This window comes from Gossypium hirsutum, chromosome D03 (assembly GCF_007990345.1).
Source record: "Gossypium hirsutum isolate 1008001.06 chromosome D03, Gossypium_hirsutum_v2.1, whole genome shotgun sequence".
Lineage (NCBI taxonomy): Eukaryota > Viridiplantae > Streptophyta > Magnoliopsida > Malvales > Malvaceae > Gossypium > Gossypium hirsutum.
Genome location: NC_053439.1, coordinates 42,387,794 through 42,412,288, shown reverse-complemented (window position 1 = coordinate 42,412,288; position 24,495 = coordinate 42,387,794). Strand labels below are relative to the sequence as shown.

The 24,495-nt window shown below is 34.9% G+C and overlaps 1 long non-coding RNA gene and 1 pseudogene across 1 annotated transcript; one reads left to right on the top strand and one right to left on the bottom strand.

Moving 5' to 3' along the window:
• The first annotated feature begins 407 nt into the window (after nt 1-407).
• LOC107949889 (protein ARABIDILLO 1-like) lies at nt 408-23,515 on the top strand (annotated as a pseudogene).
• LOC121215497 (uncharacterized) lies at nt 8,566-12,039 on the bottom strand. Its single transcript, XR_005911370.1, has 4 exons — nt 11,805-12,039; nt 11,634-11,711; nt 11,522-11,561; nt 8,566-10,360 (listed from the first exon to the last, which is right to left on the bottom strand). It is a non-coding gene; the product is annotated as an uncharacterized lncRNA (long non-coding RNA).
• Nucleotides 23,516-24,495: the final 980 nt, after the last annotated feature.

Genomic DNA, 24,495 nt, shown 5'->3' with positions numbered 1-24,495 from the left:
AATTGAATTTCCGGGTGTCTGGGGATTGAGGAAAAGGCTATTTGATTGAATGTTTGATTTGAGGACTTTTTGTTAATGGGATTCTGTAGTTTTGTAGTAGGGAAAAAAATGAAACTTGTTTGATGGGACATTTGTTTGTTTACTGAAATTCAAGATTGATCATTACGTTCATTGCTTATTTCTTGGGAAAATTGGATTATTTTCGTGTCTGTGGCTTGAAATTTGAGATTCTTCTTACTGGGTCTTTAGTTCTTGAAAAAAATTACGTAGCATGTTCATAAAAATGTTTGTTTGGTTTCTTCAATTGAGGTTCAAGATTTTTTCCCCCCGAGTTTGAGTTTTGATTGAGTTGATCATTGAGATTTTCTAACTTGATTGAGTGAGAAATATTGGTTCTCTCTGTTGTCATCATTTGTAGTGCTGAAAAACTTGTAGGATATGAGTCGAAGAGTGAGGCAGAAACGTGAACATAGTTGGGGAGAAAAGACAAACATTAGTTCAGAGACCCTTGACTGTGGAAGTTTGGCTTCAGCTACTATTTCTGGAGTTGATTGGACAACCTTGCCTGATGATTCAGTTATTCAACTACTCTCTTATTTAAACTACCGAGATCGAGCTAGCTTGGCATCAACTTGCCAAACATTTAGGCTCTTAAGTTCTTCGCTGACGCGGTCGTTGAAAACACTAAAAATATCTTATCCCTAATAAATAATGAAAAAGAATAGTAAAAGGAAAGTAGGGTCAAATCTTTAGGGATTGGATTTGCACAATATCTTGTTCCGTGAAATCCCGGCAGAATCTTGCCCAAGAAAACCTGCGTTACTGGAAAAAAATAAAAAAATAAAAAAATAACAGAATTAAATGTTTGGATCTGGAAACGAAAAATAAAATAAAAACATAATTAAGAATATTGAATCGAAAATTTGAGAAATTAAAAATAGAGTTTAGAGAAAGGAAATTCTTATGGGAGATTCCAACCTCCAATTGTCTCATTCCGCCTTGGGTTCAATCCTCGACTTTTAGATAATCCTTCCCAAACCGAATAAGCTAGTTATAGTGGAAGAGGACGCCTACGACCACCAGCTCCAAGGATTTAGACTTATGATTTAGTGGAACTTGACTCTAGCTAACAATCGTTTCTGTGGGATCGTCTTATGCTAGATCAACACTTCTCAATGGCGAATCCCACACCATTTTGTCTCTTAGGCTCGCCAACCTCTGACGCAGTAAGCTAATGAATCGACTGTGAAAAGCTTACTTCTTAAGGGATATGGACGGAAGCGTCAGCCCCGTAGTGCGGAGAAATGATGAATACTCGGCGAGGAGGCTAAGTACGGACTCTAAGCCTCAAGAACCCTTTTTGGGGAATATCGACAACTTTTGGCTAGATGGGTTTAGTGGCTCATGGTTGTAGTGGAAAAGAAAATAAATAAAATAAAATAAAAATGGAGATTTTATTGAAAGGAAATATGAAAAGAACAAAAGCCTAGACTTTTGGGGAGAGAATGTTTATAGAAAAAGAAAAAAAGATGGATTTCTTTTGAGTCACTTCACCCCCTATTTATAATGCTAGGGGAGATAGCCTAATCCTACTTAAACTCTTAAAAGATAAATACATTTAATTGAAGATAAATAAAGATAAATAAAATAAAATCCTAAAAATAATCCTTAATAATTATCTCAATATTAATTATCCTAATATAATTAAAATAGAATTTAATAGAATAAAATATCTTCTTTTTATATTTCAACCATTGTGTCCTCCATGCTTTCACTTTTGACAAAAACTTTTCCTTGTGTCGCACATTGGCCTATTTTATCTCTAAATTTACGCTTTTGGCCCTTAATTTTATTTTTGACTCAAATTTAGTTCCTATGAGATAAAAAATCATAAATAGCTGAAATTAGTAGGATCATACTCAGAATAAATACATAATTAATACATAAAAATACGTTATTCTAGAGTGTTATCATTCACTCTGGGGTCACTGGACCTCCGTTCTCACAGATTTAACACTGGAGCTGTAGTCTCACTCTCCCCACGATGCAAGAATCTCCAGAGACTTAAATTTCATGCAGCCGGCTCAGTAGATGCATTAGTTAGTCTTCAAGCAAGGGAACTTCGAGAAATTAGTGGTGGTTTCTGTCGGGACATTACTGATGTTGCACTTTCAGTGATAGTAGCAAGACATGAGATGCTTGAGAGTGTCCATTTTGGCCCAGATGCTTGTGAGAGAATAAGCAGTGATGCAATCAAAGCACTTGCATATTGCTGCCCAAGGTTGCGGAGGCTTTGGATGCCAGGTGTTAAGGAAATTAATGGAGATGCTATAAATGCTTTGGCTGAACATTGTAGGAAGTTAAAGGATGTTGGGTTCGTCGAATCAGACAACATTGATGAAGTTGCTCTTGGAAACTTGAATTCTGTTAAATTTTTATCAGTTTTAGGGACTAGAAACTTGAAATGGGGATCTGCAGCACAAGTTTTGAGTAGATTGCCTTGCATGGTTTGTTTAGACATTTCTAGAACTGATGTAAATCTGAGTGCTATTACAAGGTTTTTGTCATCATCCCAAAATTTGAAAGTACTGTGTGCCTTGAATTGCCCAGTTTTTGAGGGTGAAGTTGACAGTAACACTATGCAAAGTCACAAAGGCAGAGTATTGCTTACTTTTCTGAATGGCATTTTCAAGGGAGTGACATCATTATTTGCTGACAATTCCAAAAATGTTACTGATGTGTTACAGTATTGGAGGAGAACAAAGAATAGAGATAAAAACTTGGATGAGATTGTTGTTTGGATTGAATGGGTCTTTTCATATTCACTTTTGCGTATTGCTGAAAATAATCTGAAGGAGTTGGACGATTTCTGGCTCACACAAGGGGCAGCAGTACTACTCAGTTTATTGCGAAGTTCACAGGAGGAAGTTCAAGAAAGAGCAGCTACTGCTGTTGCAAGTTTTGTAGTCATTGATGATGAAAATGCTACTGTTGATTGCCAGAGAGCTGAGGCAATTTTACGGGGAGATGGAATACGGTTGCTATTGGACCTTGCAAGATCTTGTCAAGAGGGGCTTCAGTCTGAAGCAGTTAAAGTATGAATTGCCTCTATTTTCCGAGAATATACTAAAAGTTAAAAAATTCGTTACTTTCATGAATTATAAGCAATGTTAGAAGTCACTACGGCTGAACTTGGATGTTTTCATGAATACCATTTTAGAAGTTATGCTCTCATATAATTCTCCTCCTTGGAATTTGTTTTTATAAGTTGCTTTGGTACTGGACTAGTCATTTTTTTATTGTTGGGATTCAGGCCATAGCAAACTTGTCCATTGATTCAAAAGTTGCAAAAGCTGTTGCTGAAAGTGGAGGAATCAATATTCTTGCCAATTTAGCAAAATCAATGAACAGATTGGTAGCTGAAGAGGCTGCTGGGGGGCTGTTGAATCTTTCTGTTGGGGATGATCATAAGGTTGTGAAAACTGAAGAATTGTATTGATAGTTATCTTCAGATTTTCTATCTTCATTCAACCCTGTTCTTTTTCAAGGTGCCATTGCAGAGGCCGGTGGTATAAAAGCTTTAGTTGACCTTATATTCAAATGGTCTTCAAACACTGATGGGCTTCTTGTATGCATCTTTACCTGTTCTTTCCTGCAGATATTAGCATTCTTGTTAGAGCTAAATTGATCCTCTGCTGTATGAAGGAACATGCAACTGGAGCACTGGCAAATTTGGGAGCTGATGAGAAATGCAGCATGGAGGTGGCTGTGGCTGGTGGAATCCATGCTTTAGCGATGCTTGCTCGCACTTGCAAATTTGAAGGAGTGCAAGAGCAGGTATTTTGTTTTTAGTTTCTTTTGTACATTGAGAATGACAACTGATGCTGATGGTTTTCTTTATGATACGTTGTTATTGATTGATATAATTTGTTTAGGATAATTAATAGACTTCTTAGAAGTCCTTTTGAAAAGATTATGGATCTGCATTTGTAATAACCATAAGGAGATTAAAGAATTTGATCGAGACTATTCTTGTCTTCCATAGTAGGTTGGTATAATGTCTGAGTAACCAAAGACAGTTGACTGCAAAGTACCTTCGCCTTTACCATGGAATATGCATCTAATACTTTCACTCAGAGTGCCTAATGATTATAGCTCCCTCTACTCTATGATTATCAAACAAGGCATGGAGTAATGCAATATTTAACTGGATCCTTTTTCAAGTTTTTAATTTCAGGACTTGGAAAATTGTCATATTTCATTTTTTAAGTGGTCATACTATCCCTGGTCAATAATATGCCTGCAAATGGGGATGTCTTTATAAGTTGAAGAAGTAGCCCTTAACTTCATTCAGTTGCTTTCGAACTTTTATCATAAATCATGAGCCCATTCTTGAAGAGTATGAGAATAATTCTGCATTTCTATGCAAACTATCGTTTCAGCAGATAGCATTTATTTTTTCTTGATAAATAGAATTCTTCTTCTCTTGGCTAGGCTGCTCGTGCCTTGGCTAATTTGGCTGCTCATGGGGATAGCAATAGCAATAATGCTGCTATTGGACAAGAGGCAGGTGCATTGGAAGCATTGGTGCAACTTACTTATTCTCAAAATGAAGCTGTAAGGTAATCTACTTTACTTCATATCACATGCTGCAATAATAATGACTTCTAGAGTAGATTACCTGACACTTGGGATTTCACCCTAAACGTTCCAGTGAGCAATTGCATCTATTAACTAGGCTCGAACTCATAAACCCACCTTTCAAAATGCCATTTTATTTATTCATATCTACTAACAAGCAGGCAGGAAGCGGCTGGTGCTTTGTGGAATTTATCATTTGATGACAAAAATCGAGAAGCAATTGCTGCAGCTGGTGGTGTTGAGGCACTGGTATGATGAATTGCATGTCAAAACCTTATTATTTCATGTTTTCAGTTTTCAAGTAAATTATTGTTCTGTTTTATTTTACATATGATGCATCAATTATGAAATTATCTCAAGTATTTCGTTACCTGTTAGACAACTATTAAATGTTTTTCTACCATGCTTTTTATCTTGGTCTTAATTTGATCGTATCCCATGCTATGTGTATGCCCTTGATAATTTCTTTGTAGTTTGCAGTTATGGTTACTTTTATAATAAGAATGTTAACAAGTTTTTTTTTGTCAAATTCTTCTATTAGACCCTATAGTTTGTATAAATTATGGATTTAATACCTATACTTTAATTTGATCAATTTTAGTCCCTGTACTTTTCGAATTTTGAAATTTTAGTCCTAACATAATGGTAGCAATTAAATCTATTTGGTTAAATTATATCATTAGTCATGTATTATATGTAAAGTTATATATTTATTCTACCTTCACCAATTGGATCATTCTTAGTGGCTATATTTTTTTAATTTCAAAATTTTAGTCTTAATGCAAACGGCAATTGTTTAAGTCTATTAACTGATCTTTTGTGAGTAATATGTGAAAGTAACAAATAGACATAGCATTACACATGTGAAATATGTTTGACACATCAAATTTTAAAAATAACAGAACTTAACTTAATGAATTTAATAGTGATCATTTGGTTAGGACTAAACTTTTTAAATTCTAAAAATATAGGGACTAAAAATGACCAAATTAAAGTACAAGTACTAAATCCACAACTTATGCGGTCTAATAGCAAAATTTGACATATTTTCTCTTTCAATTGGTTTTCTTTTCTCCTTATTCTTATTTTAATTTGAATTATTTGTAAAGATTCAGTACAATCATTTAGAATAGGACACAAAATGTATGATTTCAAACATAAAAAATAAGGTAATTAATATGCAAAGCCTCAATCCAGGAGACTCGTAATATGCTAGTCATTCTTTTCTTTAAAATGGTTGTGGCAGTATTGTTGCATTAGCTACGTTTAGACTTGAGGTAGATGTTTCATAGTTTTAGCAATACTAATTGGAGGTCTCTACTATATATCCCCACTGAATCTAAACCTAAATTGGGGTTTATACAAAGTTTATTCTATAGTTCAACTAAAACTACATAAAAGTAGGGGTGAGCATTCGATCGAATCGAATCGAATCGAAAATTTTCGAGTTAATCGAGTTTTCGAATCTCATTTTATCATCCTACCTTTATTTGAAGTTTTCTCGAATCGAGTCGAGTGAGATGGAATTCGAATTGAATCGAATCGAATATATTTATTTGAGTTAAATTTTAAAAAATAATTTTGGGTCTTGTAACCATTGTCACCCATCGTAATAAAATTTGTCCACCTTAATCAAAATTTTTATTAACTTTCATCACCTCATAATTTATTTATTAATTTTTTATATACTGGTTAGCTTATTTGTTTGCTTACTTGTTTCAATTATCTTTAGATTCTTGTCACTATGTATTTTGGAATTAAAAAATATATTAAATATAAACATATGATTTTTTTAATAAAAGTTATTTTAAAAATAAAATGTGAAATTGATACCAATATAAAATTTTAACACGAATATTTTATGGCATAATTAAGAATTCAATTTTAATATAAATATTCAATATGACTAAACAATTTAATAATATAAATAATATAAATGTGAAATTTAATTTAATAATATAAATAGTAGATATAAATAAAATTATTACTATTTATGTTTAGTGATTTTTTTTTGGATAATTTTGATTTTTTATTTGAGAGTAAAGGGTGAGAAGTAAAAGTTTAGGGGGAAAATAAAAAGTTTTGGGGAATAAAAGTTTGAGGGAAAGTAAATAAGGGGAGTAAAATTTTGGAGGGAAAATATTAAAAAAACTTGGAGGGGGAGGGTTTGGGGTAGATGGGAGGGGGATGGGAAGGGAATAAAAGTTTTAGGGGAAAAGTGGGAGGGAGTAAAAATTTTGGGGGAAAATAAAAGGTTTTGAGGGTTTTGGGGAGTAAAATTTTGAGAAAAAGTAAATGGAAGAGTAAAATTTTGGTGGGAAATGGATTTTGGGTAGATTGGGGGGTTGGGAGGGGAGGGGAGTAAAAGTTTTTGGGGGAAAGTGAGAAGGAGTAAAAGTTTTGAGGGAAAAGTAAAAAAGTTTGGGAGTTTAGGATAAAAATGTAAAATATTATAGTTTGATATTCGAATTATTTTAATTATTCCAGTTATTCGAATTCGAAAACTCAACTCGATTCGAACTCGAAATTCGAAAAAAAATCGAGTTGATTCGAATAACTCGAGTAACTCGATTAGTTTAACTCGAAATTTAAATTTTTTTTCGATTTTTTCGAATCGAATTGAGGTTTGCTCACCTCTACATAAAAGAACAATGAAGATAACCGTGTTTGATGTCAAAAATGGAAGGAAGTACATGTGCTAAAGATGATTTTGTTTGATATAGAGAAGCGTTCATGTTAAAGAAGCTCTCTGCCTCCATGATTCTATTAGTAATTTTGCCTATACCTCCAGACAAGTAAAATAGAAGTTTATGATTCCACTGCTTGAACTAATAACCCTCATCTAGGTTGTGATTTTGCTCAAATATATTATTTTGCTATCAACCCTATTGCAGGTTGTTGAAACATTTTATTCCGGTTTTGCATGATTAGGTTGCCCTGACTCAATCTAGCTCAAGTGCCTCCCGGGGTCTTCAAGAAAGAGCTGCAAATGCCCTTTGGGGATTGTCAGTATCAGAAAGTAATAGGTATTGCATGAAACTTCTTATCTGTAATTGTTTGTTTTTTTCACCTTATGCATGAATACTTTTCAAACCAGTTCGTAGGTTAAAGATCTCATTTGCTTTGGTACTATATACTTATATAAAGATCTTTTTTTGTAAATTGAATGCTAGTGGTGATGGCCTTGTTCGTGCTATTTAGTTTAAAGTTTGAAGCATTTAATACATGTGTGTAAACCTTAAAATCTAGATGTAATTCATCTTCAGTTTTCATGCATCTACAGAATGTATGATCTACAATGATTTAGGCCTCAATTGTGTAATATTATGTCAAACTGAAAGACTCAACCTCCTTTCCTTTATTTTATTGGTTATAAATAGCCATTTTGATATACATATTTCTATATTTTCTATTAATGTAGCATTGCTATTGGAAGACAATGCGGTATAGCTTCCCTTATTGCCTTAGCGTGCTCAGATATTGAAGTAAGTTTTTCAGTCCTTGCTTGCAAATTAGTCGTTTCTCTCAAATTTAGTTTAAGATGTTTTTCTTTACATTCACTGTGATTGTAATCTTATTATGACTATCCTCTATCTAATGTTGTTGTTAGTGCAATTGCATTGGTTGTGATTTCTTTGAATTTTTTTTGAAAACAATTTAGAGAATAAAATGACTTAAAGTTGATGTGACTGGGCAGATGATGAAACTAGAGATAAATACTCTAATATATTGAGGAAAAACTCATTTAAAAACTATATATTTCTCAAAAATATGTATAGATATATATACATTAGCATTGAATCATGTAAGTACAGAATATCTCTAACTAGAATCTCTAAAAATCAGCTATAATCCCTAGAGAAGACTATGATAAGTCTTATAGCTAAGCCCTTTAGTAAAAACATCAGCCAACTATTTTTTGGATGTTAGATAAGATAAACTTAAGACACCATTGACTATTTTTTCCTTAATAAAATGACGATCCATTTCGATGTGCTTGGTCCTATCGTGCTGATTTTGAGCTATGTTGATGGCCGCTTTATTGTCACAGTATAAGGTTGATCCATTTTCATTCAACAACTTTAGCTCTTTCAATGCTTTTCGCAGCCATAAAAGCTCAAAAACACCTTAAGCCATGGCCCTATATTCAGCCTCTGCACTTGATCGAGCAATAATACTTTGTTTCTTGCTTCTCTAAGTGACTAAGTTTCCTCCCACAAAAGTACAATAACCTATTGTAGACCTTCTGTCATCAAGAGAGTCAGCCCAATCTGCATCTGTAAATACTTCTATCTTGAGATGATTATTTTTGGAGAAAGGAATACCTTTACTTGGTGCAGACTTCAAATAGCACAAAAGGCGCAATACTGTCTGTATATGGGCTTCACGAGGATCATGCATAAATAGGTTGAGTATGAGCAAGATAAATCAATCGTCCGACGAGTCTTTGATATCTCCCTTTATCTACCATTTCACCGATCCCTACTTGTAACTTGTGATTACTCTCAATAGGTGATTTTCCTGATTTGCAACCCAACATGCCAGTCTTTGTCAGAAGATCTAAGACATACTTTCTTTGGGAAATAAAGATTCCCTCTTTCGATCTAGTCACTTCTATTCTAAGGAAAAATTGTAACTTTCCCAAGTATTTGATTTCGAATTCTTGAGCCAATTGTTTCTTAAGGTGGGTCATTTCTTTCCTATTGTATTTTGTCATAATTATGTTATCAACATAAACTATAAGTAGAGTAATTTTACCATTGTGATGTTTTATAAAGAGGGTATGATCAGTATTACTTTGTCGATAGCCAAACAACACCATGGCCTCACTAAATCTGTCAAACCAGGCTTTAGGAGATTGTTTTAGCCCATATAAGGCCTTTTTCAGTCAACACACCTTCCCTTGAGTATATTTATCCTCGAACCTTGGAGGAACTTTCATATACACTTCTTTCAGGTCTCCATGTAAGAAGACATTCTTTACATCAAACTGTTGTAAGTCCTAATTGAGATTTGCTACACATGATAAAAGGATCCTAATTGTGTTTAGTTTAGTGATTGGAGCAAATTGATAATCCACTCTGTAACCTCCTAAACTCGACCTAGACGTTATGGCCGAATCTCGAATATCACATTGGCAAAGTTGATGGCGCAGAAAAACATTTAACTATTTTTCTTCCGAAAATTGTCATTTAATAAAATCGTTGTATTTGACTTACTTGAGAAAAGTCAAGTAGTGTCTATAAATTTTCTTTTGAAAAGTAATTATCAAAAATTGATTAACTTAGATAAAAACTTGAGTTTCGAATATATACAGAAAACATCTTATTTCGAAAAAAGTGTCGCAACGAAAAATAACTAAATTTCATTGGTTGATTTTGAAATTGTAGTTTGACGTGTCTTGTAAAACATTGATTAAGTGGGAAAGTAGATTTCAAATTTCTAAAAATGAATTTTTAAGTTTGAAATAACAACATCAAGTTGGGTTTGTCGTTGAGCTTTTCTTACCAAAATTATAAATCATATTAAAATATAATTTTAAAAGCTTAATCATGCAATCTCATCCAAAAACCCCAAAATCCAAATAAAAAGTCTCATGTCACAGTCCACAATAATAAATAATAGTTTCAAAATATCAAGTAATAAAGTATGATAGTTCATTCGAAAATATCTGAGTGCACCTCCGTAAGTTGAGCCGATGCCTAACCTCAATTATTATCTGAAAAATCAGAAATTTAAAGGGGTGAGCTTTTAAAGCCTAGTGTGGGTCAATTTGCATAATAACAAAATTTAAGACAGAATCTCAACAGCATAACAGAACACATATAGAAAAATATATAATCACAGAGTCACTTTTATCAGTATGCATATCAATGATGTCGATGCAACGCCTTTTTCAAAACAGTGTTGATTTTCATAAAACATTTCCTACCCATCTCTGCTACACACTATAATGAGTTCCCTAGAACTCGTCCATCTAATATCACACCAATAATGTGGTTAAGCCACCAGATAGTGCAGACAAGCTGCCAGATATAGAATATTGTGGTCAAGCCATCAAATAATGCAGACAAACTGCAAGATACAGAATATTATGGTCAAGCCACCAGATTTGCAAATATACTGTTAAATAATGTGGTTAAACCATTAGGTTGTGCAGATTATTAAACTGTCAAAATCTTCCTCCTTTCACATAATCTCATCCCCATGCATGTGATATGACATACGAAACATAATTTTTGGTTGGCATGCTTTACATGCGAAGATCTCATTACGAATTAACACAGTGACATACTTAACATGAGAATCAGATTTCATTACGAATTAATATAGTGGCATACTTAACATGCGAATAAGATTAATAACAGAAACAGTGGCATGTTTATTTTCGTGCTTATTAAATAATGCCATATGTCACAATACATGAGTGTCATAAATAACATGGTATATCATTTAACAGAAAACATACAATACATTCACAACATCACAGATTTGTAAGTTTAGATTTACTTACTTGAGATTCCTCATTTTAGACGAATTTATCAATCAATTTGAATACATAGCATATTTGCACATCTTCGCGTTTTAGAATTTGTTAAAAAAATATTTAATATTATCACATTTATTTAATTAATAACAATTTCACACATTTTAAGAAGATTAATCCCCACACCTGAGTTATGCAGTTCTGACGCAATACTAGTCTCTTCAGTTGATCATGCTCGGATTTAGCTAGACTAGAGTATATTTGAATATAAAACGATGTTTTATTAATTAAACAATATTTTATTAGTCCTTATACTAAAATGATAACCACGACTTGTCTTTTCATGAATCATTACATACGCTTTAATGGATACGATTTGGATTCGTGACTCACTTCCAATGCTAGGAGTGTTCTTTGTTGATGATAGTCAGCCCTTCAACAAACAAATACTTTATGAGAGAGATTAAAAGAAAAGATTGGTATGGTAGGATTTACCAATACTTACGTAATATCGAGAGGAAAGGGGCTCAACGATTCCCACGATGATTCGATTAGAGAGGAGGGTCCGCAACTAACCAGAATACTATAAAATAAAAAGGATGGATTAGAAACAAATATGTAACTAAATCCTTTCTAAAATTGAAATATAATAATTGTCCGAGTAGAAAAAAATTACAAGGAAAATGAGGAGAAAAGAAAGAAAAACAGAGAAGAATGGTGGAAGATGGCGGCGATGGTGGATGTCTGATTGTGGCGATGATGGTTCGGTTGGCTAAAAGTGATGGAGGATTGGAAGAAATATAAAGAAAAAAAAGGTGATTTTGGTGGAGGTGATTTAGGTGGTGAAATGGAAGAAAAATTAGAGAAAGGGGAATAGTAAGGAGGAGGGTCGGCAAAAAAAGAGGAAGAGAGTAAAATGAACAAAAAAAGAAAAATGTTTCATGTGTTTAGGTGCATTGGACGGTTAAGGTATGGTAAGGGAGGGAAAAAGACAATATGCGAGAAAAATGGCATGGAAATGGGATCAAATGAGTGAAAATAGGGCTATTGAAGAAAAGTTCTATGTAAACAAGGGAAGAATCCTCCCAAGCATGGAAACTATGGATTGGATGGTAAGGGGGTTGACAATCCCTTTTTAAATTCCAAAAATTCTAAAAGGAAGATCTGAGTTAGGGGAATTGAACCTAGGATCTCTAGGAATTTAATTAGGCACTTAACCACTTGACCAATCATTAGCTTGTTTATGAATTGACAAATTAATTAATAAAAATATGAGGTGTGACACACTCCATATGTTTGAGTGAATCTTTGCGCTACTAATTTGGCTTTGATTCTTTCAATTTAACCATCAGCCTTATACTTGATAGTAAACATTTATTTGCAATCAACCATTTTCTGCCCCTTAGGAGGATTAATCAGTTCCCATGTCTCATTTTTTGCTAAATCCTGCATTTCTTCTATCATAGCTTTCTTCCATCTTGGATCAATGATAACTTTTCTCCAATCTTGTGGAACAAACATAGAGAACAAGAATAAAACAAAAGCTCTATAAGATAAGCATAAGGAATCATAAGAGATAAAGTTATATATAGGATGTAAAGTGCAAGTTCTAACACCTTTTTGTTGAGCTATTGGTAATTCTAAATCAGTGGCAATTCAGGTAAAAAAGATTCACCTGTTAGTGAAGAATCAAGGCAGAGAATAGATTGTATGATGTTATTTTCTTTCTTGCTTTTTCTAGTGTATGTTCTTAAATCAGGCCTATCCAACAATTGTCCACTAGTATTCTCTTGAACTAAAGTTTTTGTTGAAACTAAATTCTCCTTAGGAAGAGTAATAGAGTAAGGTGTCATCTCTTCATTTTCAATAACCTCCCCCTAAAGAGATGGTTGTGATGAAGAAAAGTTGGGTTCATTCTTACGAAATGTTACATCCATACTTACATAATACTTTCTAGATGGCGGATGATAACATTTGTAACTTTTCTGTGTGGGAGAGTATCCAATGAAAACATATTTGATTGCTCGAGGATCCAGTTTAGTCCTATGTCGAAGATGGATAAAGCAAACACAACCAAATACCTTCAGTAAAATCGGGTAAGTCGTCTTTTCCTATAAGATTTCTATGAGACTTTTAAAATTAAGGACTCGAAGAGGCATCTGATTAATGTAATAAGCAACAACCAAAATTGCATCCCCCTAGTAAGCTTTGCGAGGTTCATAGTGAACATAAGTGATCTAATAACCTGTAAAAGATGTCAATTTTTCCTTTTGATAACACCATTCTGAGCACTTGTACCAAGACAATTGGTCTAATGTAGAATCCCATATGATTCTAAATAATCATTAAAGTTTTACTCGGTTCCATAATCAGTTCGTAAAATCTTAACCTTAGCATCAACCTGAGTAGTAATCAATTTATGAAGAACAGAAACATAAGAAAACATCACTTTTGGACTTTAATAAAAAAACTCATGTCATTCGAGTGCAACAGTCAATAAATGTAACGAACCAATGATTATCAGATAAAGAAGTAAGGCGAGTAGGGCCCCAAACATCAGAATAGATAATCTCAAAGCGAATAGTACTTCTATTATTATGTAAAGGATAACTATTTCTTGTATGCTTAGCAAACTCCCATGCATCACACATTAAACAATCCAACTGAGTTGTTGAAAATAAAGTAGAAAACATCTTGGCAAGAGCAGTAAATGATGGATGTCCTAACCGCCTATGCCACTGAATTATATCCCGGTTGACATCTTTATTCTCTCTAAATAAGGCTTGGAACATATTGGACAATCGGACCAGAAGATATAAGTCATCACATAATCTACCACTGCCAATTGTCTTCCCTATCTAGAGGTCCTGAAAGATACAATGATCAGGAAAGAATTCAAGTTTACAATTTAAAGCTTTAGTGATAGTAATAACAGATAAAAGATTAACTAGAAATTTAGGGACATGAAGGATAAAAGATAAAGTGATATTGGGAGTACAAACAATAGAACATGTTCTAGAGGCGGAGGTAAGGGAAACCATCGACTATTCGCACACTATCTTTAGATGGACAAGTGGTATAGTTAAATAAGTTTTTGTTTGACCCTGTTATATGTTTATTCACACCGGAATTAATAATTGAAGATTCAAAAGTGGATGGAAAATTTAAAACAATACTTGATTTCATATGATTACACTTAGCACCCGAGGTAGAGTCCAATTGAGACAAGAGACGTCAGAGATGTTGAATCTCATCTGAGGTAAAACTCCTAGTAGAAGTGGACTTGACTTCTGTTGTCACAGAGTCTGACAAATTTTCCTGAAAATGAGAATTACCCCATTGGTTTCCACCACGACCTCAGTGGGGTCACCATGTAACTTTCAACACGAATTTTTAATGTGCCAAGGCTTACCATAATAGTCACATTTCAAGTGATCCTTGCCAGACTTATCACTTGACGGACCATCCTGGTTAGCAATGAGGCTAGCTTTCTCAATTGACGGATTATAGAGCATAACAACATGCCGACTCTCCTCCTGTTGTACATAAGAGTATGCCTCATAGAGAGAAGGGAACGAAGTTTTGCCAAGAACTTGAACCTAAATTTGATCATACTCAATATTCAACCCAACCAAGAAATCAAAAACTTGCTTCTTATCCATCATCTTTTGAAATTTCCCAGCATCGCTGGTACAAGTTGCTTGAAAATCTTGATAATAATCAAGTTCCTGCCACAAGCCACTTAATTCAACAAAATATTGAGAAATCATTAGCTCCCCATGTTTTGTACCAAGCACTTTATTACGAATCTCAAATATTTGCGCATCATTCCCAATATGAGAATAGGTGAGAGTAACAATATTCTAAATTTTTTCCGTAGTAGTAAGCAACAAATAAGTTTTGGAAATATGATGTTGCATAGAGTTGATAAGTCATGCCATAATAAAAGAGTTCGCTGAATCCCACTAACTAAAAATTAAACCATTGAGTTCAGGTTTTGACATGGTATTGGTGATGCATCCCTGCCATCCACGAGCCTTGATAAACAACAAGCAAGACTTTGACCAAACGAGGTAATTACTCCCATCAAGCTTCCCAGGATTAATTTGCAATGAGGGATTATTGGTTGGAATCACAAGTTTCTCGTCCTTCGACATAATGTTGAAAAAAACGACTAATACCTTAAAAAAATCTACCTGGAAAAATTATAACAAAAATCACTCCAAAAAACTACAAAAGAGATCCCACACAAAAAAACTTAGCTGAAATACACCACCAATTAGAGGAGAATGTCCGAAAGGGAGCAGAGAGCACAACGATGGCATAAAAAAAACACAACAGTAGCAGGTGAAGGCCACGTGCGGTGCGTGAAACAAAAAAGGCAGAACCTTGTGGCGATGTGTGAGGCCCACACACGTCTTTTGGTCATTGAACTCTAGGTTTTTGTTGGCGAGTAGAGTCCGACTCCAATGGTAGGGGCGGTGAGAGAGAAAATAAAGGCTAGGGTGAAAAGTACTAATATAGTGTTTCTAGGGTTTTTGGAACAAAGTTTTGAAAATAAAAAAAATTATCCAAAAAATGAATCAAATATCTGATACCATGATGAAATTATAGATGAATACTCTAAAAATATATTGAGGAAAAACTCAATCAAAAAAAAAACTATTTCTCATAAATATGTACAGATATATATACATGAAGTATTGAATCATGTAAAGAAAAAATATCTCTAATTAGAATCTCTAAAAATCAGCTATAATTCTTATTCTCAACAACAGATTATATTATTGTTAGGCTTTGGCCAATGAGGGTTATTTAGAGAATAAAACCTTCTTTTGGGGCACTCAACCTGAAAATTTTACATTGCAATAAACAATATAAATATTGAACCTCTTTGTATAATCTCAGTCTAATCCATAAGACTGGATCTTTTAATAGAAAATCAATATAATGGTTCCTATAAATGATGATGTTTTAAATTGCATATTTGAAAACAATGTGCGACATGCATTCCACGTGACTGATAATTTTCTCATTTGTATTACTTTCTAACTGTAAATTGAGGTTGTGGTATTTGATTGAGTTTCAGGATGTCCATGAGACTACTGCTGGAGCACTCTAGAATTTGGCCTTTTATCGTGAAAATACTCTCCATATAGTACAAGATGGTGGAGTTAAACCCCATATTCATCTATGCTCTTCATCAGTCTAAAAAATGTCACGTTTTATGGCTGCATTAGCCTTGGTTTACATGTTCGACGTGAGGTATGTCAAATTACTTGGTGCGAGTTGTCAATACTTGTGTGTTAGAATGCTGGACTCTTAGTTTCAGCAATCAGCTTTCAACCCTTAGGAGCCTCAAATATATTATTAAAAAAGCAGTGCTTTCTACTCAAGAGGAGCAAATAAGAAGAGAAAAGAATACTATTTAAGCTTTGGTAAAAAGGTAGAATTGACTGCTAGGAAAATGCTTCTAAAAATTGCTTTTGAGAACTTTTGGCTTAACTTTTTACAGAATAGACACATCTGTTCTGATTGGGCCCTCATCACCAGGCAGTTCATAGATTCTGAACATGGATGGGGTTGGAAGGATGGCCTTGAAGCATGTTGAAGAATTTGTGACCTCATTCTATAATCCACAAACCTTTCATTACGCAGCTGCATCATTAGTCCCAAATGCTTTGGCACAGATAGCAGAAGCCATAAGAATACTAGAAGCAGGACATCTAAGATGCAGGTTTAAATGTTTTGGCCCTTGCATTTGATATTCAACTGGTAAATTTGTAGGAGTTTATGGTAGTAAACTTGCATATTGTATCAATCTGTTTAATTTGTTAACCGACTCTCTAACACCATTCCTCACTTCTTGTAAAGAACATGATGTTTGCATCCACTTGTCACTTTCCTTAATCTCTGTATCTGTCTTTCTCATTCGTCTCTCCCTTTTATCTATCTCTCCATAGACAATGCAAATCAATCCAAAAGAGCAACGAGTCCCATGAGGTAATTGCTGATGAGATGGTAGCCTTTGGATTTTTATAAACTACCCTAAGGCCTTAGACCTTGTTGATGTGACTTATATTGCCCCTTATGTATTGAAACATCAACATATGTACCTTTCACTAATGACACTACCCTAGACTCATTTATGAAGCAGCCAAGGCTAAACATTGTGTTTTAGTGACTCCATCTCTTGAATCCTCATTTTTACCTCTAGCACAGTATGCATCTCTTGCTACTTTTGGAACTTTGTAGTAAACGCAAAAGACCAGTAGACCACCCCAGTCATTTTGTAGTAAAAGATTATTTTTTCACTCGACTAGAAAGTGACTCGAACACCATTCTGGACTTTCTGTACCTGGGATCAACTTGTTTCAACATTGTTCAGTCATATTTGTATGAAATTCAATATGTCTACACCATACATTTTGTAGGAAATGCCTTTACAAGCTGACAGTCAAGACACTAGCACCTTTTCTTGTAATAGTTCATGGCAATTGGCAAGTTTTGAGTGAATCATACATTTATGCCTATTGCATCCATGCTTGTCACTCCTGCTTGTAAAAGGAGTTCCCAGAAAGTGTTAACTAAAAGGGGTGAACAATCAAAGAAGTCAAACTAGAGTTTAAATTATCAGATTGAGAAAATGAATCAATGGGGGGAAAGTATTTGATGACGAAAATGCTACCAATCTTACACCAGGTTCGTCTTGATCCTCATATAGCTATGAGCAGTATGTGGAAAAACTTCCAGCCTATGGTACTTGGATTGGGTATCAGTTCCAGATACAGATATGTATTTGACACCGTTATGTTTGGTTTTTTTCCAAGTTTTTCCTAGTATTAAAGGGTCCTTGTCTAAATATATGTCAAAAAAGGGTGTCAGACATAGGTTCTTCATAAATTGAAGAGTCACTCCTGCAATATCTAGCTTTAGGTAGTGAATTTGAAGCTGTTGTCAATTTTAGCGTCCATTTCCACATGTATTTTTATAAATACAAGTGAGGTTTCCATTTGCATAAAAAGAGAGTTTTTTTGGAACATTGGCAGCAACAATAACAGATTTGCAAAGCGAAACCAATGAAAAATCGAAGCAAAAGAAAAAACATAAAAACAGCAAGCAGAACTTGAACACCCAGCAAATGTAACTGAACAACCATGTATTTTCATTCAAATTTTGAAATATAAGGAGTTAACAAAATCAGCTTGACAGTTACCTATTTGTTTAACTGCCCCAACTAATACAAGACTATATTATAGCTAAAATGATACACAAAAGTAGCTGACCAATCAGCTATTACATCAAATACTAATCCTACTAACTTTCTTACACAAATTTGTAACTAAGCAAGATTACATTAAAACAAAATCAACTAAGCAACTGTTGCATTCGGTCAAGCTTCAATGCTGCACTTCCAGTTGCTTTGCTGCTGCTAAGCTTGATAGTAGCTGGCTGCTAGTTCCATGTTGCATTGTAGTCCAGATTTCAACACTCCTCCTTGGACTGTATGCAACACATACCAATTGCACTTCTCAAGGCTTCAAATCGAGTAGCTCCCAAGGGCTTAGACAACATGTTAGCCAATTGTGCCCTTGAGTTGCAATGAACTAGGCTGACTTCCTTTCTTTACTCAGCCTCTCGAACAAAATGAAGTTTAATCTTAAAGTGCTTAGTCTTACCGTGGAACACAGGTTTTTAGCTATAGCAACTACTGATTGATTGTCCACCCAAATCTCAGTTGCTTCAGCTTGGTTTTCATTAAGGTCTTGAAGGAGTTTCCTGAGCCATATGGCCTGATTGATAACTGCTGCAACTGCAATGTACTCTGCTTCAGCTGTGGACTGAGCAACAGCCTATTGCTTCTTTGAACTCCAACAAAACACACTCGATCCAAGTGTGAAGAAGTAGCTAGAGGTACTCTTCATGTCATCGAGAGAACCTGCCCAGTCACTATCTGAGTATCCTTCAAGTCTCAACTCTTTTCCACTTTCAAACATCACACCAAACTTTGCAGTCCCTTTAACGTATCTAAGGACCCTTTTTGCTGCTTTCAAGTGAGCTTCATTACAGTAGTGCATGAATCTCAATAGCAAGCTGACACCAAACATAATATCTGGCCTAGTTGCTGTTAGATATAACAGGCAAACTACTAGGCTTCGATAGTATCTTTCATCAACCCTTTCCTGATCTCCATTACTAGTCAGTTTTTCACCTTGAGCCACTAGTGCGCTGACTGTTTTACAGTTTTGCATGCAGAATTTATCAAGTATCTTCGAAGCAAATGTGTGTTGGCTGATGAAGATACCTCGATCAGACTGATACACTTCCATTGTTTCTGAGCAGCTAAAGCAAATAGAAGCTTGATTGTGTCCAATCTTGCTACTGGAGCAAATGTCTCCATGAAGTGAACTCCATACTGTTGACTGTAGCCTTTCACCACAAGCCTAGCCTTGTGCTTGTTCAATGAGCCATCAGCATTGTATTTGGCTCTAAACACCCATTTAACACCCATGTCTGGTTTTTGTTGATCATATCCAATTCAGCTTCCATTGCCTTCTTCCAGTTCCTATCCTTGACAGCCTCCTCATAGTCAGTAGGCTCAACTACAACAATATTGCACCTTTGGTAAACATCAGCTAAGGTTCTAGTGCCTCTCACTGGTGTATCATCAATAGCATCAGCATTTGGTCCTTCTTCTGTAGGTTCAGTAACCAAATCTAACTGATTCTCTTCAAACAAGCCTGCTTTAGCACCATTCCAGCTCCATACCCTATCTTCATCAAACTTCACATCTCTACTGACTAAAACTTTCTTTGATGGATTATACACCCTATAACCCTTCTTGTTACTGTTATAACCAACAAAAATTCCTGGAACAGCTCTACTCTCGAGCTTGGTTCTCTTTTCCACTGGAACATGAGCATAGCACACACAACCAAATACTTTCAAGTGTGCTACAACTGGTTTGACTCCATGCCAAACCTCAAAAGGAGTTTTATCCTTAACTGTTCGAGTTGGCAATCTGTGGAGCAGGTATACTGAGGTGTTAACTGCCTCAGCCCAAAATTGGCTTGGAAGTTTGCTTTGAAATAGCAAACATCTGGCCATATCAAGCACAGTTCTATTTTTCCTCTCACAGACTCCATTCTGTTGAGGAGTATAGACAGTTGTGAGTTGATGATGAATTCTAGCACTTTTACATAGCTTTTGAAATCTATCAGACACATATACAGAGCCATTATCAATCTTCAAGGCTCTAATTTTACAACTAGATTGGTTCTCAACAAATGGTTTAAACTTGCAGAAGGCCTCAAACACTTCTGCCTTCTACCTCAAAAAATAAACCCAACAAAGCCTTGTTAAATCATCTATAAACAGAGAAAAATACTTATTGTCACTGATTGAAGGTGTTTTCATAGGACCACAAACATTAGAATGCACCAATTCGAGCCTTTCTTGAGCTCTCCAAGCACTATCAGCAGGAAAAGGCAATCTAGCCTGCTTACCAAGCTGACAAACCTCACAAACAGTTCCACTAGCATCAATTTTAGACATGTCTTCAACCAAATTTAGCCTATGCAACAGATCAAGGGACTTGAAATTAGCATGGCCTAATCTCCTATGCCATAGATCAGTGCTAATAACAAGGCTGGTGTATGCCTTTCTTTCTACTTGACTTACATCCAGCATGAAGCACCTATCAGTCATGGCCACTGTAACTAGCTCTTGACCAAGTGAGTCTTGAACAATGCAACAGCCATCCTTAAAGACTAAAGTATAGCCCTTTTCTACTAATTGGCCCATACTAAGCAAATTCTGGTCTATGTCAGGTACAAAGAGCACATCAGTGATTAGTTTGTTACCTGAACCAGTGCTTACTAACACATTGCCTTTGCCTTTGGCCTCAATTAGCTTCTCATTTCCAATTCTAATCTTTGAGGTGAAGGTCCTGTCAAGGTCCTTGAACATCTTTGCATCAGATGCCATGTGGTATGAGCAGCCACTGTCTACTAGCCAATCACTGCTGGCTTTTGTTGTGCCAACAAAATAGGATGCTGTAAACACATGCTTCTCCTGAGCTTGCAGATCCTCAGCAGGTCGAGCTTGTTGCTGAGCAGCCTCTTTTGCCTTGCCTTTGCACACCTTCTCCACATGACCAAACTGTTTGCATTTCCTGCATTGGATGTCTGGCCTATACCAGCAATAATTCTCTAAATGTGTTGTTTTCCTATAGTGGGCACATGGTGGAAACACCATTTTTCCTTTATCTCTTCTTGGTTTGTCTCTCCTATTATGCCAAGGCTTTTTTCCTTTCACATTCAAACTCGAGCCTTCACTGGCTTTTGCCTGAAAAGCACCTTCAGGCTGTTCTTCTTGCCTATTTGCTCTCCTTTGCTCAAGTGCATACAAGGAATTTATCAGCTCAGACAGTGAGATGGCTGATAAGTCTCTCGAGTCCTCAAGTGAAGAGATCTTTAACTCGAATTTCTCAGGGAGAGTTGTAATGACTTTTTCAACAACTCTGCTCTCACTAAATTGCACTCCAAAGAGCCTTATGTTGCTGACAATGGCCATTATCCTGTCTGAGTACTGCTTGATGGTCTCAAATTCTCTCATCTTCAAATTTTCAAAGTCTCTCCTGAGTTGATCACCTGCTGCTACCTTGTTTTGTCAGTCCCCATAAACTCCTCCTTTAGCTTCTCCCATGCCTGTTTAGGTGAGTCACAGGCCATGATGCGAGTGAAGATCACATCAGACACACCATTTTGTAAACATGCCATAGCCTTGTGCTTCTTAGCTCGCTCCTCAGCATGCTGCCTCAATGGAGGTGGTTCAGCATTGTTTTCAATCACACTCCATAGATCATGTGCCTGGAGGTATATCTTCATTTTAACTATCCAAATGTGATAGTTTTCTCCAGTGAACACAGGTGGTAGAGGTGGAGTGAAACTCATTTTGCTAGACTGAATTCAAGCCTTCAATTTTCCCTTTTTTAAGCTTTGTTTTTGACAAAATACAACCAATAATAAAGGCCCCTCAAAGACTTAGGCTCATGATACCATTTGTTGGAACATTGGCAACAACAATAACAGATTTGCAAAGCAAAACCAATGAAAAATTGAAGCAAAAGAAAATGAAAATAAAAACAGCAAGCAGAACTTGAACACCCAGCAAATGTAACTGAACAACCATGTATTTTCATTCAAATTTTGAAATATAATGAGTTAAAAAAATCAGCTTGACAGTTACCTAATTGTTTAACTGCCCCAACTAATACAAGACTAGATTATAGCTAAAATGATACACGAAAGTAGCTGACCAATCAGCCATTACATCAAAGACTAATCCTACTAACTTCCTTACACAAATTTGTAACTAAGCAAGATTACATTAAAAAAAAATCAACTAAGCAACTGTTGCATTCGGTCAAGCTTCAATGCTGCACTTCTAGTTGCTTTGCTACTGCTAAGCTTGACAGTAGCTGGCTACTGGTTCCATGTTGCATTGCATTCCAGCTTTCAACAAGTTTCCATACCTACTACTTTTTTCTATGTAAATGACATTTTCACAAGTTCCATGTTCATGGCTTACCTTCAGGATTCATTTCTGTATTCTAATACGTTTTTTATTCCTTTACACATCTCTCCAGTGGTGCCGAGATTGACAGCTTTCTCAGAATGTTAAGGGACCCTTCTTCTGTACTTAAGTCATGTTCTGCATTTGCTCTTTTGCAGGAAAACGCCTATTCTCTATCCTATTTATTAAAATTTTTTATATTGTTTAATTCCCATTTTGCAATACATTTTGCAGTTCACCTTACCTAGAGGACGACATGCAATGCACCATTCAAGCCTCCTTCAAAATGCAGGAGCACCAAGGGTCTTACGTGCCACTGCAGCTACGTCAACAGCTCCTATTCAAGCCAAAATTTATGCAAAAGTTGTGCTTCGGAACCTTGAGCACCACCATGAAGTCTCAATTCAGTTGTGAGGATAGTTTCTTCTGAAAAAGCACAATCTTCTTTAGAATTGAACCAGGAGGATGAGGCAGGCGACCTCAATGTCTTTTTTGGAACGAAAACCAGTCTTTTTCAATACTAAGGTTCAAAACTAGGAAACTTCTTGGGCCCCCATTATTTGTGGTAAGAAAATGAAAAGGCCTGCATGTTTATGAAGATCATTGCAGTATACTGATGGTAATGAGGTTTAACTGAGTACCAAGGATTTTTTGTTTGTTTCCCTAACATTACCTAAAGGAAAAAAGCGAAGGATCAAATAAGAATAATCCCATCTCAAAGAAGTCAATCTTTTTACCTTATATGTACATATAGTTTGCAGTGATTTTTCATTAGTATCTGATCAAGTGAGCTCTAAGTTTTCCTTATTACCTCTGCAATTACTCAGGTCAACGACACTTATATTATTCTAGTTTGAGTCCTTGGATTTGTATCATTTGGGGTCCAAATTGCTTTAGTTTTAAAATCAAACCAGTTTGCTTTTGAATCATTTTGAGCATTTAGGTTTAATTCTTTTTAAAAATCTGAATAAATTTGACTTTAGATTATTATATATTCTCATTTAACAAATTCTTGTAGTTAGACATTTTCTAATCAAATTGGCTTGGAATGAATCCAAAATATAGACATGCTTTTTGTGTTTGTGTAAGGGTGCCATTTCTTTCTCTTTTTTTAAGAAATTTAGATGAATAGTTAGTGGATCACCATTAACCTGTCCTACAGCACTTGGGGAGGGGAAAAAGGAAGAGAAAATTTATTCAACTAGCTTTGAATCAGCATCAGTGACAGTGCCAGCATTCAGCAAATAATTAATGCATGTGACCAATAAAGAAAGAAGAAACATTTACTAACAAAAAATGAATGGAAATGTTTGTATAAAAAAATGAAGTCCCTTTTAACTTATAATGATAAAATAAAATTTTTTAATCGAAATAATTAACAATATTAACTGTTTAAATTGATTAATGACATAATAAAAGTAAAAAAATTATATTATGTTTAAAATTAAAATATACGTGTTTAAATTCAAATTTTAATTTAGTATAAGGGCCAAAGCAAAAACTTGATCATTGTCCTATAATATCAAAAGGAAAAAGCAAAGTAGACTTTGGAAGATGGTATATTTCTAAGACATTTAGGCTTTTCAAATTATATATAAACATGTGACATTTTAATTGAAAAGTCAATAATATTAATTATTTGGATTAGCTAATAATATTATAAAAATACATTGACCAATTTATATTAGAAATTTAATTATAATAATTAAATTTTAAATTTAGGCATAACAAAGGCACCGAGACAATTTTAATTTTTTTTAAATGTCATAAAAAACATGTAGGTGGAACCA